General features: G+C 44.0%; 1 protein-coding gene across 5 annotated transcripts in view; it reads left to right on the top strand.

Moving 5' to 3' along the window:
• Positions 1-259: 259 nt before the first annotated feature.
• The window catches only part of ZNF383 (zinc finger protein 383), a 30867-nt gene continuing 17058 nt past the window's right edge, over positions 260-14068 (top strand). The window contains exons 1-2 of one of the 5 annotated variants that reach the window (XM_023229328.3): positions 260-1257; positions 2683-2743. The gene's annotated coding sequence lies outside the window, so the exon portion shown is untranslated. Of the gene's footprint in view, positions 1369-2593; positions 2744-14068 lie in introns of all 5 variants that reach the window. The other 4 variants (XM_023229326.3, XM_023229325.3, XM_023229323.3 and 1 more) reach the window with 4 other exon arrangements.

Below are 14068 nucleotides of genomic sequence, written 5' to 3'. Positions count from 1 at the left end.
CTCGGAAGGCTGAGGCAGGAGAATCACTTGAACCTGGGAGGCGGAGCTTGCAGTGAGCCGAGATCGCGCCACTGCGACTCTAACCTCGGTGTCAAAGCTAGACTCCAACTCAAAAAATAAAAAAATTTAAAAAATTAAATATCCAGTAACACAAAGGATAAATGCTTGAGGGGATAGACACCCCATTTTACATGATATGATTCGTACGCATTGCATGCCTGTACGAAACAATCAAAAATCTCATGTACCCCATAAATATATACACCTACTATATGCCCACAGAAATTTAACTAAAAAGCTTAAAATTTTTTTTAATTTTAAAAAATGTCCTATATCCTGATTATGATGGCGGTGACAAGGATTTAAACATTTGTTGAAACTTATCGAACGGTTCACTTAAAATGAGGGCATTTTATTGTATCTAAATTATGCTTCAGTAAAGTTGATTTTTAAAAGACATGCACACAAATATAATTTACAAATCAGATCATTAGCTCGTTTATGGTGTAGCATTCAGTCATTCTTAGAGTATTCAGAGTTATGCAAACATCATTATCTAATTCAAGAAGCTTTGCATTACTGCAAAAAGGAACCTTTTAGCTATTACCACTCACAGTTCCCCTAATCCTGCTAGTCCTAAAAAACTCTAACTTACTCCTTTTCCGTAGATTTGCCTATTTTAAATATTTCATATAAATGCAATCATACAGTATGTGGCTCATCCACGGACGAAGGCAAAAATGACGATTTAATCAGTCTAGCATTCTCGGAGAGGGTTATAACGCCTAGTAGAGTCCGGGGTCCTGGGTGCGCTCTGCATGGTGGGTCGGCTTGGGGGAGAAAGTCATTTAAGGGACCTCCTTCCACTTGCCCCAGAGCCTCACCCCTTCCGGCTCTAGACTACAGTTCCCAGAAATCCTTGCGGCTCTAATCAACGTCTGGCCCGAAACTGGCGACCTTTTCCTGTTTCTCAGGGAACTCCCTGGGGTTGGCCAGTACCATGGAGGAAGATTGTCTTCAGAGTGCAGGGCCTGCGTCCTATGGCAGTTTCACTCTGAGCCTGTGTCTGGATCACGGAGACGCAGAGTAGCTGTTCGGAGTGGGGAGCAGGGATGTCCCCGAACTGTGCAGCGGCACGAACCCGAAGGACCGGGCGCCATCTTCTCGGCGCGGTCCTACTCCGGACTGTATTTCCCAGAGGTCCCCGCGAGTCCAAGGCAGCCGTTTCATTTGCCTGCTGGACCCTCGGCCTCAAGGGTAGGGGAAGTGCGCGGTGAGCGGCCTGGGTCTTGCGGGCTCGGCTCGACCCGCAGGTGCGTGCCTGGGAGTTTGAAGGGACTGACCAGGCTGGTTTGGAGTGTCAGACATGTATGAGTTGGTCGGGCTGATGGAGGGTGTAGGGGGGAGGCAGGCGCGAGGCGTGGACTAAACGTGTGTGAGTGTTACCTTATGTGACTGTGCCTTGCTGTGTGCGCGGGTGTGATTTTATATACTCGTTGTGGTTGTGTGATTGTAACAATGTAAGGCTGTGTGTGTAGGTATGACTGTGTCCCGTGTTGGGACTGTGATTGTGTGTGTCTGTAACTTTGCGTGACATTGTGGAGGGTGTGTGGAGAGAATCTGATGAGGCTGTGACTGTGTGTTACTCTGAGGGGTGCGTGTGTAATTGTGTTTGTATGACTGTTAGCAGCGCTTAAGTGTACTGGATGCCTTACTGAGTGACAACGTGAGAATGTGAGAGTGTGACCATGTAACTTTATGTGGCACTGTGTCTGCGGTTGGAAAGTGCGTGTAATTGTGCCGGGGTGACAATATGTGCGTCCTAATGGTCATTGTGTTATTTTTAATGTGTGATTGTGTGTAGTGCTCAGTAGGGGTCCTGGGGAGGGGGGAACTGTAACTTCGTGTGGCTCAGTAGTGAGTGTGACATTGTGACTATCTGTGGCACTCTGGTTTTGAATGGTGCTATGTTTGAGGGGTCTGTAAACATGCGAGTGTGACAGTGTATCCTCGAGGTAGATGTGGGACAATGATTGTGTGACCATATATCGTGTTATTGTTTGGGTGAGGTGTGCCTGTGGAGGTGTATGTGGGTCCCCATGGTGGCTCGGTGACTGCAGCATTGTGTATGGGGTGCTTGTGACTGTCTTTGTGACGCCAGCTCTCCCTGTGAGGTCAGGACAGATTCTCATGGATAGGAGAGACATCACCCCTCTGATACCAAGAATGCTCAGGACATCTTACGCTTCTCTGGTTTTGTTTTGTTTTAAGATGGAGTTTTGCTGTTGTTGCCCAGGCTGTAGTGCATGATGCAATCTCGGCTCACCGCAACCTCCGTCTCCCCGGTTCAAGCGATTCTCCTGCCTCAGCCTCCCGAGTAGCTGGAATTACAGGCATGCGTCACCACGCCCTGCTAATTTTGTGTTTTCAGTAGAGACGGGGTTTCTCTGTGTTGGTCAGACTGGTCTCGAACTCCCCACCTCAGGTGATCCGCCTGCCTCGACCTCCCAAAGTGCTGAGATTACAGGCTTGAGCCACCGTGCCGGACCGCCTACACTTCTCTGACCTCCCCCATCCCTTCTTCTCTTCATAGATAGTAGCTGTAGATCCAGAATGACCTCTGATCTGCTCAGTCTGAGCCACAAGAAAGGCCTGGCATCTCATGATTCCTTTCTTCTTCAGCTCTGCTGTCCTCAGAGAGTTACCCAGAGGAAGAATGACTGTTGACCAAACCAAATACAAGGTGCATTGGGTTTCCTTTTTGCTTCTCTTCTCTGGATAGTCGTGGTTAACATAGAGTCAGCAAGTGACCTGGTTCTTACAAGTTTCTATTCAAGAAAATGATTAGAAGCCTTGGGGTGGATACAGAGAGCCCAGTCGTCTGTTACTACTTTCTACAAAATGTTCACTTATTAATTTAGAAAATAGAACACTTTTCCCAGTGTGCTAAAGTTTTGTTTTTTTAAACACACACACACTGCCCCCTCCTCTGTCTCACACACACCCACACAATTCTAAAGAATTTGGAAAATAGGGGGATACAAACAGCAAAAGTAAATCTACTATCCAGAAATAACCCAGTAATATTTTGGTCTATTTCCTTCTAGTGAGTTTCCTATGCACACATACGTTACTTTCAAGATTGGAATCTTATGACATTTACCATTTCATATCTTGTATTTTCACTAAAAATATGTATGGTTCTTAATATTTGGTTTTCTTTTTTTTTTTGTCTTGAGACGGAGTCTTGCTCTGTTGCCGGGGCTGGAGTGCAATGGCACAATCTCAGCTCACCCAGGCTGGAATGCAATAGCTAGATCTCAGCTCACTGCAACCCCCGCCTCCCGAGTTCAAGTGATTCTCCTGCCTCAGCCTCCTGAGTAGCTGTGATTACAGGCACCTGCCATCATGCCTGGCTAATTTTTATATTTTTGTAGAAACAGGGTTTCACCATGTTGGACAGGCTGTTCTTGAACTCCTGAACTCAGGTGAGACCTCCCAAAGTGCTGGGTTTACAGGTGTGAACCACTGCTCCTGGCCTATATTTGGTTTTCTTTGTTTAATCCCTTCGTATTACATAATACAGAAAACTAGTTAAAATATAGACGTGTAGTTTAAGAAGTAATTATAAAGAGACCCTCTGCTCAAAAGCTTGCTTCAGCACTCCAGAAGGGCCCGCTCATCCTTCCACCAGAGTAAACTTACCCTACCTCCCTCTTCAGGTAACACTTATCCTGACTTTGGTACTCGTTATTCTTGACTTTTTAAAAAAAGTTTTGTTTTGTTTTTACCACATATCTGCTTATCTCTAAACAATATAGTTTAGTTTTACCTTTTTAACACTATATAAATGAAATTGTACTGTATGATGTTGTTTTGAGTCTTGGCTTTCTTGTAAAATATTATATTTGGGCCAGGCACAGTGGTTCACGCTTGTAATCCCAGCACTTTGGGAGGCCGAGGTGGGCAGATCACCTGAGGTTAGGAGTTCGGGCCCAGCCTGGCCAACATGCAGAAACCCAGTCTCCACTAAAAATACAAAAAAATTAGCCAGTCGTGGTGGCACATGCCTGTAATCCCAGCTACTCGGGAGGCTGAGGCAGAATTACTTGAACCTAGGAGGCGGAAGTTGCAGTGAGCAGAGATTGCACCATTGCACTCCAGCCTGGGCAACAAGAGCAAAACTGTCTCAAAAAATAAAAATAAAAAAACAAAATAAAATATTATATTTGTTAGCCTCACCCTCGCTGTTATACATAGCTGCAGTTCAGATATTGGTTATTTCCTGTATGACAGGGCTGCTGTGAAAATGTTTTTACACATGTACTAGTATATACACATGCATACCTTCCTAGGATATAAGTGTATGAAGGAATTCCTGGGCCATACAGTACATTTTGCATCTTCAAATTTCCTAGGTAATGCTGAACTGATATACAATATAGTTTTACAAATTAAATTCCTACCGACAGTTTATAAACATAATAGTAATCTTGTATTCTAACACATGGTCATTTGGTATTCTAATCTTTAATGAATCTGCTGATACCATGATATATCGTGTTGTTTTAGAAGTATAACATACATTCTGGGCCAGGCATGGTGATAATCCCAGCTCTTTGGGAGGCCCACTGGGCAGATCGCTTGAGCCCAGGAGTTTGAGACAAGCCCAGACAAGATGGTGAAATCCCATCTCTACAAAAAGTACAAAAGTCAACCAGGCATGGTTACATGCTGCTATGGTCCCAGGTACTCAGGGATAAGGTGGGAGGATTGCTTGAACCTAGGGAGGTTGAGGCTGCAGTGAGCCACGATTGGACTACTGTCTTCCAGCTGGGGCAACAGAGCAAGACCCTGTCTCAAATATATAGATATAGATATATAGATATATAAAACATACATTCTGAAAAGTACAAAATCAAAGTATATGACCTGATGACTTGTATAAAAGTGAGCATATTCCTTTAACCAGACCTCAAATCTGATAAGGAAGTAGAACATTACTGGTATTACAGAAGCCCAAGTCTTGTCCAGTTCACTCACTACCCACTTCTCCCAAATATAACTATTATTTTGTCTTCTATGGCCATAGACTCATTTTACCTATACTTGAATTTTGCTTGGCTTCTTTTTTTTTCACTTTTTTTTCCTATTGTCAATCTCACTTAGACATGATGCTTGGCTGCTTTTGCTCAATATTGTATTTCATATGTAACATGAATGCATTCTGTAATAATGCATAGTATAAATATATACAATTCATCATGTTGCTGCACATTAGTTATAGGTGATATAATGAATATAGTGAACATATTATTATTATTGTTGTTTAAAATTCTGTTGTATGAATATAACACTTTTTTTTTTGAGGCAGTTTCGCTCTTGTTGCCCAAGCTGGAGTACAATGGCGCCATCTCAGCTCACCACAACCTCTGCCTCCCGGGTTCAAGCGATTCTCCTGCCTTAGCCTCTCGAGTAGCTGGGATTACAGGCGCATGCCACCATACCCAGCTAACATTTTTGTATTTTTACTACAAACGGGGTTTCACCATGTTAGCCAGGCTAGTCTCAAACTCCTGACCTCAGGTGATCTGCCTGCCTCGGCCTCCCAGAGTGCTGGGATTACAGGCATGAGCCACCATGCCCGCCTGAATATAACACATTTTACTTATCCATTCCATTATTTATTGGCATTTGATTTCATATTGAGGCTCCTATGAAAAATGCTGCCGGGGGCCGGGCGCGGTGGCTCAAGCCTGTAATCCCAGCACTTTGGAAGGCCGAGACGGGCGGATCACGAGGTCAGGAGATCGAGACCATCCTGGCTAACACGGTGAAACCCCGTCTCTACTAAAAATACAAAAAACTAGCCGGGCGAGGTGGCGGGCGCCTGTAGTCCCAGCTACTTGGGAGGCTGAGGCAGGAGAATGGCGTAAACCCGGGAGGCGGAGCTTGCAGTGAGCCGAGATCGCGCCACTGCACTCCAGCCTGGGCGACAGAGCAAGACTCCGTCTCTAAAAAAAAAGAAAAATGCTGCCAGGAACATTCTTGTATGTGTCTTTTGGTGCACATATGAATGCATTTCTCTTGGGTCTATTTCTAGGAGAGAAATTGCTGGATCATAGGTTATGTATATGTTCAACTTCAGTAGATACTGACAGTTTTCTGAAATAGTGGTATCAATCTGTATTCCAAACTGCAGTGTAGACTTTATGACGAGAATATATTTTACAACAAGAAGCTTTACTAGAGATAAAGAGGAATAGTTTGTAATAAACAGATCAATTCACCAGTAAGATGTAACAGTTCTGAATTTATATGCCTTCATAAAATGGCTTCAAATATATTTGACATAACTAAAAGAAGTAGTAGATAAGTCACAATCTTTGTGGGGAGTTTTTTAGCACTCTTCTCAATAGCTGATAGAACAAGTGACAAACCCAATAAAGCTATATGGTATTTGAACAGTGTGATTGACAAACTTGACCTGATTGATATGTATAGAACAGTGTACCTTACAACTACATAATATACATGCTTTTCAGATGAATATGAGACATTTATCCAAATTGATCATATGCTGGACCACAAAGGGAGTCTCAATAAATTTCAAAGGAATGAAATAATACTGTAACTTTCCTGACCAGGGTAGGTTAAGCTAGAAGTCAGTAACGAGAAGATAATTAGAAATATCCCAGCCACGTGTGGTGACTTATGCCTGTAATCCCAGCACTTTGGGAGACCAAGGCAGGAGGATTGCTTGATCCCCGAAGTTTGAGACCACCCTAGGCAATATAGCAAGATCCCATTTCTAAATTTAAAAAACACAAATTAGCCGGGCGCGGTGGCTCAAGCCTGTAATCCCAGCACTTTGGGAGGCCGAGACGGGCGGATTACGAGGTCAGGAGATCGAGACCATCCTGGCTAACACGGTGAAACCCCGTCTCTACTAAAAACTACAAAAAACTAGCCGGGCGAGGTGGTGGCGCCTGTAGTCCCAGCTACCCGGGAGGCTGAGGCAGAAGAATGGCGTGAACCCGGGAGGCGGAGCTTGCAGTGAGCTGAGATCTGGCCACAGCACTCCAGCCCCGGTGACAGAGCTAGACTCTGTCTCAAAAAAATAAAAATAAAAATAAAAAATAAAAAAAAAAAAAATAGGCCGGGCGCGGTGGCTCAAGCCTGTAATCCCAGCACTTTGGGAGGCCGAGACGGGCGGATCACGAGGTCAGGAGATCGAGACCATCCTGGCTAACACGGCGAAACCCCGTTTCTACTAAAAATACAAAAAAAAAAAAAAACTAGCCAGGCGAGGTGGCGGGCGCCTGTAGTCCCAGCTACTCCAGAGGCTGAGGCAGGAGAATGGCGTAAACCCGGGAAGCGGAGCTTGCAGTGAGCTGAGATCCGGCCACTGCACTCCAGCCCAGGCGACAGAGCCAGACTCCGTCTCAAAAAAATAAATAAATAAATAAATAAATAAATAAATAAATAAATAAATAAAAAACACAAATTAAAGAAATATCCCAATGTTTGGGATTTAAGCAATGTATTTATAAATAACTGGTGACTCAAAGAATAAATTGCAGTAGATATTTAAAATATTTTAAACTGAGTGATAATGAAAAATAACATCAAAATTATGTTTCTAAAGCTGAATATGAGGAAAATATATAGCTGTAAATGCATATGTTAGAAAAAAATGAATGTTGGCTGGGTGCCGTGGCTCACGCCTATAATCTCAGCACTTTGGGAAGCTGAGGCGGGTGGATCATGAGGTCAGGAGATCAAGACCAGCCTGGCCAATATGGTGAAACCCCATCTCTACTAAAAATATAAAAAAAATCAGTCGGGTATGGTGGCAGGTGCCTATAATCCCGTCTGCTCAGGAGGCGGAGGCAGATAATTGCTTCAACCCGGGAGGCGGGGGTTGCAGTGAGCCAAGATCGTGCCACTGCACTCCAGCCTGGGCGACAGAGTGAGACTCCATCTCAAAACAAAAAGAAAAATAAATAAATGAATGCTGAAAAATTAATGATTTATGTATTCATCTCAAGAAGCTAAGGAAAAGTCTGGTAAGTTAAACCCCCAAAATTAAAATCTAGGAAATAATAACAGCCCAAATATAAAATTTTTAGTTTATTTTGTATTGCATATATTTAAGGTATACCTGTTTTGATATACATAACGAACATATATTGAAATACAAAACGAATGTACAATGAAGAAAATTAAAAGGCAAAAGCTTATTTTTGGGAATTAATGAAATTAATAAATCTCTAACAAAACTTAAAATATGAGGTAACACAGGCCGGGCGCGGTGGCTCAAGCCTGTAATCCCAGCATTTTGGGAGGCTGAGACGGGCGGATAACGAGGTCAGGAGATCGAGACCATCCTGGCTAACACGGTGAAACCCTGTCTCTACTAAAAAATACAAAAAACTAGCCGGGCAAGGTGGTGGGCGCCTGTAGTCCCAGCTATTCGGGAGGCTAAGGCAGGAGAATGGCGTAAACCCGGGAGGCGGAGCTTGCAGTGAGCTGAGATCCGGCCACTGCACTCCAGCCTGGGCGACAGAGCCAGACTCTGTCTCAAAAAAAAAAAAAAAAAAAAAAAAATGAGGTAACACAAAAATTGCCAATATCTGGTAAGAGGAAAATTAAACCAAACACAGACTTAATTTAAAAGCTGAGGGCTCAATTAATTAGTGTTTGGTACCTGGGACTTGGTTCCACAAAATAAGCTCATTGGAATCTGAGCCACTGATCATTATACTGGGTCCCTTTTTATACCTCATTGAACATGTAAATTTTTCCGTTTTTTTTTTTTAGAGACGGGCCTCTCACTCTGTTATCCAGGCTGGAGTGCAGTGGCACAGTCACAGCTCACTGCAAACTCGACCTCCCGAGCTCCAGTGATTTTTCCCACCACAGCCTCCCAGGTAGCTGGGACTACAGACAACGTGCCACCATGCCCAGCTTGCTTTTTTTTTTTTTAGTGATTTTGTTTACGTTTTAATTGTGGTATAAAACACAACATAAAATTTACCATTGTTATCTTTTTTTATTTTAAGACGGAATCTCACTCTGTCACCCAAGCTGGAGTGCCGGGGCGTGATCTCAGCTCACTGCAACCTCTGCCTCCCGGGTTCAAGCTATTCTCTTGCCTCAGCCTCCTGAGTAGCTGGGATTACAGGCGTGTGCCACCACGCCTGGCTAATTTATATTTTTAGTAGAGACAGGATTTTGCCATGTTGGTCAGACTGGTCTTGAACTCTTGACCTCATGATCGCCTGCCTTGGCCTCCCAAAGTGCTGGGATTATAGGCGTGAGCCACTATGCCCAGCCATCTTAATTTTTTTTTTTTTTTGAGATGGAGTTTTGCTCTTGTTGCCTAGGCTGGAGTGCAATAGTGCGATCTCGGCTCACTGCAGCCTCCGCCTCCCAGGTTCAAGTGATCTCCTGCCTCAACCTCCCAAGTAGCTGGGATTACAGGCCTGTGCCACCAACCCCAGGTAATTTTGTATTTTTAGTAGAGACGGGGTTTCTCCATGTTGGTCAGGCTGGTCCCAAACTCCTGACCTCAGGTGATGAGGTCTTGGCCTCCCAAAGTGCTGGGATTATAGGTGTGAACCACCACACCAAGCCAGTCATTTTTAAATGTACATTCCAGTGTTAAGTATATTCATATTGTTGTACAACAGATCTTTAGAACTTTTCCATCTTGCAAACTGAATTATAACTATTAAGCTACAATGTCCCATTTCTCTCTTTCCCCAGCCCCTGGCAGCCACCGTTCTACTTTCTGTTTCTATGAGTTTGACTACCTTAGATGCCTCTGTAAGTGGAATCATATATAATAGTATTTGTCTTTTTGTGACTGGCTTCTTTCCAGTCTCAATATCCCAAGATAGAAAGAGGATTCACTGCAGTTAGTCAGTCGGTAGACACACAACAATAATCCAAGTAGTAATGGGATACAATATAATAATGAATTAGTTAAATGCTTTGATAAATTACCTTGATGTGTTATTTTTTATTATCATTCAGTTTAATTTTTTTTTTTTTTTTTGAGGTGGAGTCTCACTCTCTCTCCCAGTCTGGAGTGCAGTGGTGCGATCTCGGCTCGCTGCAAACTCCGCCTCCCAGGTTCACGCCATTCTCCTGCCTCAGCCTCCCGAGTAGCTGGGACTACAGGTGACTGCCACCACACCCGGCTAATTTTTTGTATTTTTAGTACAGACGGGTCTCGATCACCTTGACCTCGTGATCCACCTGCCTCGGCCTCCCAAAGTGCTGTGATTACAGGTGTGAGCCACCACATCCAGCCAATTTCTTTTTTTTTTTTTTTTTTTGCGTGAAGGAGTCTCTCACCAGGTGGAGTGCGATGGCACGATCTCAGCTTACTGCAGCCTCTGCCTCCTGGGTTCAAGTGATTCCCCTGCCTCAGCCTCCCAAGTAGCTGGGACTACAGGTGCGCACCACCACGCCCAGCTAATTTGTTTTTTTTGGATTTTAGTAGAGATGGGGTTTCACCATGTTGGCCAGAATGGTCTTGATCTCCTGACCTCATAAAATATTTTTAACTTCCATTGTAATTTATTCTTTGAGCCACCAGTTATTTTAAATACATTGCTTAAATCCCTGACTTAGCATAATGTCCTCAGGGTTCAAACATGTAGCATGTGACAGGACTGACTTGTTGTTATTTGTTTTAATATGCTTTATTTTTTAGGGTACTTATAGGGTCACAGTAAAATTGAGCAGAAGGTACAGAGATTTCCCATATGCCTCTTTCACCCACACATGTATGGTCTCCCCCATCGTCAACATTCCCCACTAGAGTGGTACATTTATTACAACTCATGAACCCATGTGGACACATCATTATCACTCAGAGTCTATAGTTTACATTAGGGTTCACTCCTGGTGTTATACATCCATGGGTTTGGACAAATGTATAATGACATGTATCTCCATTATGATGTCATCCATATTAATTCCATTGCTCTAAAAGGCCTCTGTGCCCTGACTGATCCTCCCTCCCTGTCAGCTCCTAATCTTTTTATTGTCTCCATAGTTTTGCCTTTTCCAGAATGTTGTAATCATATAGTAGGTAGTCTTTTTGAATTGGCTTATTTCACTTAGTAATGTGCATTTAAGTTTCCTAAGCTGTTGATCATGAGACTGAGTCTCTTTTTATACTTCATCAGACATGTAAGTTTCTACTTTTTTTTTTTTTTTTTTTGAGGCGGAGTCTTGCTCTGTTGCCCGGACTGGAGTGCAGTGGCCTGATCTCAGCTCACTGCAAGCTCCGCCTCCCGGGTTTACGCCATTCTCCTGCCTCAGCCTCCCGAGTAGCTGAGACTACAGGCGCCCGCCACCTCGCCCGGCTAGTTTTTGTATTTTTAGTAGAGACGGGGTTTCACCGTGTTAGCCAGGATGGTCTCGATCTCCTGACCTCGTGATCCGCCCGTCTCGGCCTCCCAAAGTGCTGGGATTACAGGCTTGAGCCACCGTGCCCGGCTGTAAGTTTCTATTTTTAATATAGATTTTAATTTTTGTGAGTCAGTTCATTTATTAGACAAGATGTGTGCTTTAAATTTTTGCATGGGCCGGGCGCGGTGGCTCAAGCCTGTAATCCCAGCACTTTGGGAGGCCAAGGTGGGCGGATCACAAGGTCAGGAGATCAAGACCATCCTGGCTACCCCGGTGAAACCCCGTCTCTACTAAAAAATATAAAAAACTAGCCGGGCGAGGTGGCGGGCGCTTGTAGTCCCAGCTACTCGGGAGGCTGAGGCAGGAGAATGGCGTAAACCCGGGAGGCGGAGCTTGCAGTGAGCTGAGATCCGGCCACTGTGCTCCAGCCTGGGCGACAGAGCGAGACTCCTTCTCAAAACAAAACAAAACAAAACAAAAATTTTTTTTTGCATGGTCTGCAGTTTCACTACAGCTCATCCCCCTGTTACTAAGATACATTGACCTGGGCTAGTGGTATTTAAAAATTTTATTTATTTATTCTTTTTTTGAGATGTAGTCTTGCTCTGTTGCCAGGCTGGAGTGTAGTGGTGTAATCTTGGTGCACTGCAGCCTCCACCTCCTGATTCTTCTGCCGCAGCCTCCCGAGTAGCTGGGATTACAGGTGGCCACCACCGCACCCAGCTAATTTTTGTATTTTTAGTAGAGGTAGAGTTTCACCACATTGGCCAGGATGGTCTTGACCTGTTGACCTCGTGATCTGCCCGCCTCAGCCTCCCAAAGTGCTGGGATTACAGGCATGAGCCGCTGCACCCAGCCAGGCATTTTTAAAAAAACTTAAATCTCCCTTATTAATATCACTATATAATTATTAGGGATTTAATATTGTTAAGAGAATGTTTACTTCCTAGGTGATAATAGGTTGAGTATGTGTAGGGTCCAGCCCTACAGGGCCTGTGGGTTTTTCTCTTTGTGTGTGGAGACGAGAGATTGTAGAAATAAAGACACAAGACAAAAACAGCTTCCACCAAGACGCGGAGACTGGTAGTGGCCCCGAATGCCTGGTCGCGCTGTTGTTTATTGTGTATAAGGCAAAGGGGCAGGGTATGGAGTGAGCGTCATCCTCAATGATAGGTAAGGTCACGGGAGTCAGGTGTCCACCGGACAGGGGGCCCTTCCCTATTGGGTAGCCGAGGCAGAGAGAGAGAGGGGACAGTTTACATCATTTTTTTTTTTAATGTATTTTAAAGACTTTAGTTCTTTTACTAATTTTGTTACTGTTATTTAGAAGGTGGAGCCAGGTTTACAGGGCAGAACATGAAAGAAAACCATGAATGTGACCACTGAAGCACAGCATCACAGGGAGATGGTTAGGCCTCTGGATGGCTGTGGGTGGGCCTGACTGATGTCAGGCCTTTTACAAGAGGTGGTGGAGCAGAGTGTTTTTTAACTCCTCCGGAGAAAGGGGCACTCCTTTTCCCAGTCTGTTAAGTAACGGGTGCCTACCCAGGCACTGGCGCTACCGCTAGACCAACGTCTGCTAAGTAACAGGTGCCTTCCCAGGCACTGGCGCTACCGCTGGACCAAGGAGCCCTCTAGTGGCCGTGTCTGGGCATAACAGAGGGGTCACGTTTTTGTTTGGGTCATTTTTTACCGTGTCCCTTTAGTTTTTATCTCTGTACCGTGTTCCTTTAGTTTCTATCTCTGTATAGCCTGGGTTATTTTAGATTATAATTGTGGCACAAAGATTATTATTGGAATAAAGAGTAATGCTACAAACTAATGATTAATAATATTTATATATAATTATAATTTATTTTTAGTACAGCTATTTTTATTCTATATATTTTCTTTATTATACTAAAACAGCTTGTGTCCTAGGTCTCTTGCTTTAACACCTGGGTGGCTTGCCGCCCACAGTATGCCATAAGCTTTAAGCTCTCATTTGGAACATTTGGCTAATTTGTTATTTTATTGTATACCATTTCTATCCTTGGTTTTGTATATGTGTACTAACTGCAGTGAATCTCCTTTTTATCTTGGGATATTGTGTGAGGCCACTGTTGTGATGAGTCCTCTGACTTTGGTATAGGTTTTCCTTTTTCTGGGACTAACTGGCTTTTTTTTTTTTTTTTTTTTTTTTGAGACGGAGTCTAGCTCTGTAGCCCAGGCTGGAGTGCAGTGGCCAGATCTCGGCTCACTGCAAGCTCCGCCTCCCGGGTTTACGCCATTCTCCTGCCTCAGCCTCCCGAGTAGCTAGGACTACAGGCGCCCGCCACCTCGCCTGGCTAGTTTTTTGTATTTTTTAGTAGAGATGGGGTTTCACTGTGTTAGCCAGGATGGTCTCGATCTCCTGACCTCGTGATCCGCCCGTCTCAGCCTCCCAAAGTGCTGGGATTACAGGCTTGAGCCACCGCGCCCGGCATACTAACTGGCTTTTTCAAACTTCCCGAGTTTATTCTTTTTATCTTGTGTAGATGGAAACAAGCTGCTAATACTGGAACTATAAAAAACAGGATGAGAAAAAAACACATATATAATCACTCTCTAATTATTGTATGTAAAAAAAAAAATCTATTTTATCCACCTACCTTTTTGT

Source organism: Piliocolobus tephrosceles, chromosome 21 (genome assembly GCF_002776525.5).
Source record: "Piliocolobus tephrosceles isolate RC106 chromosome 21, ASM277652v3, whole genome shotgun sequence".
NCBI classification, from domain to species: Eukaryota; Metazoa; Chordata; class Mammalia; order Primates; family Cercopithecidae; genus Piliocolobus; species Piliocolobus tephrosceles.
This window is presented reverse-complemented; position numbering and strand designations above follow the sequence as displayed.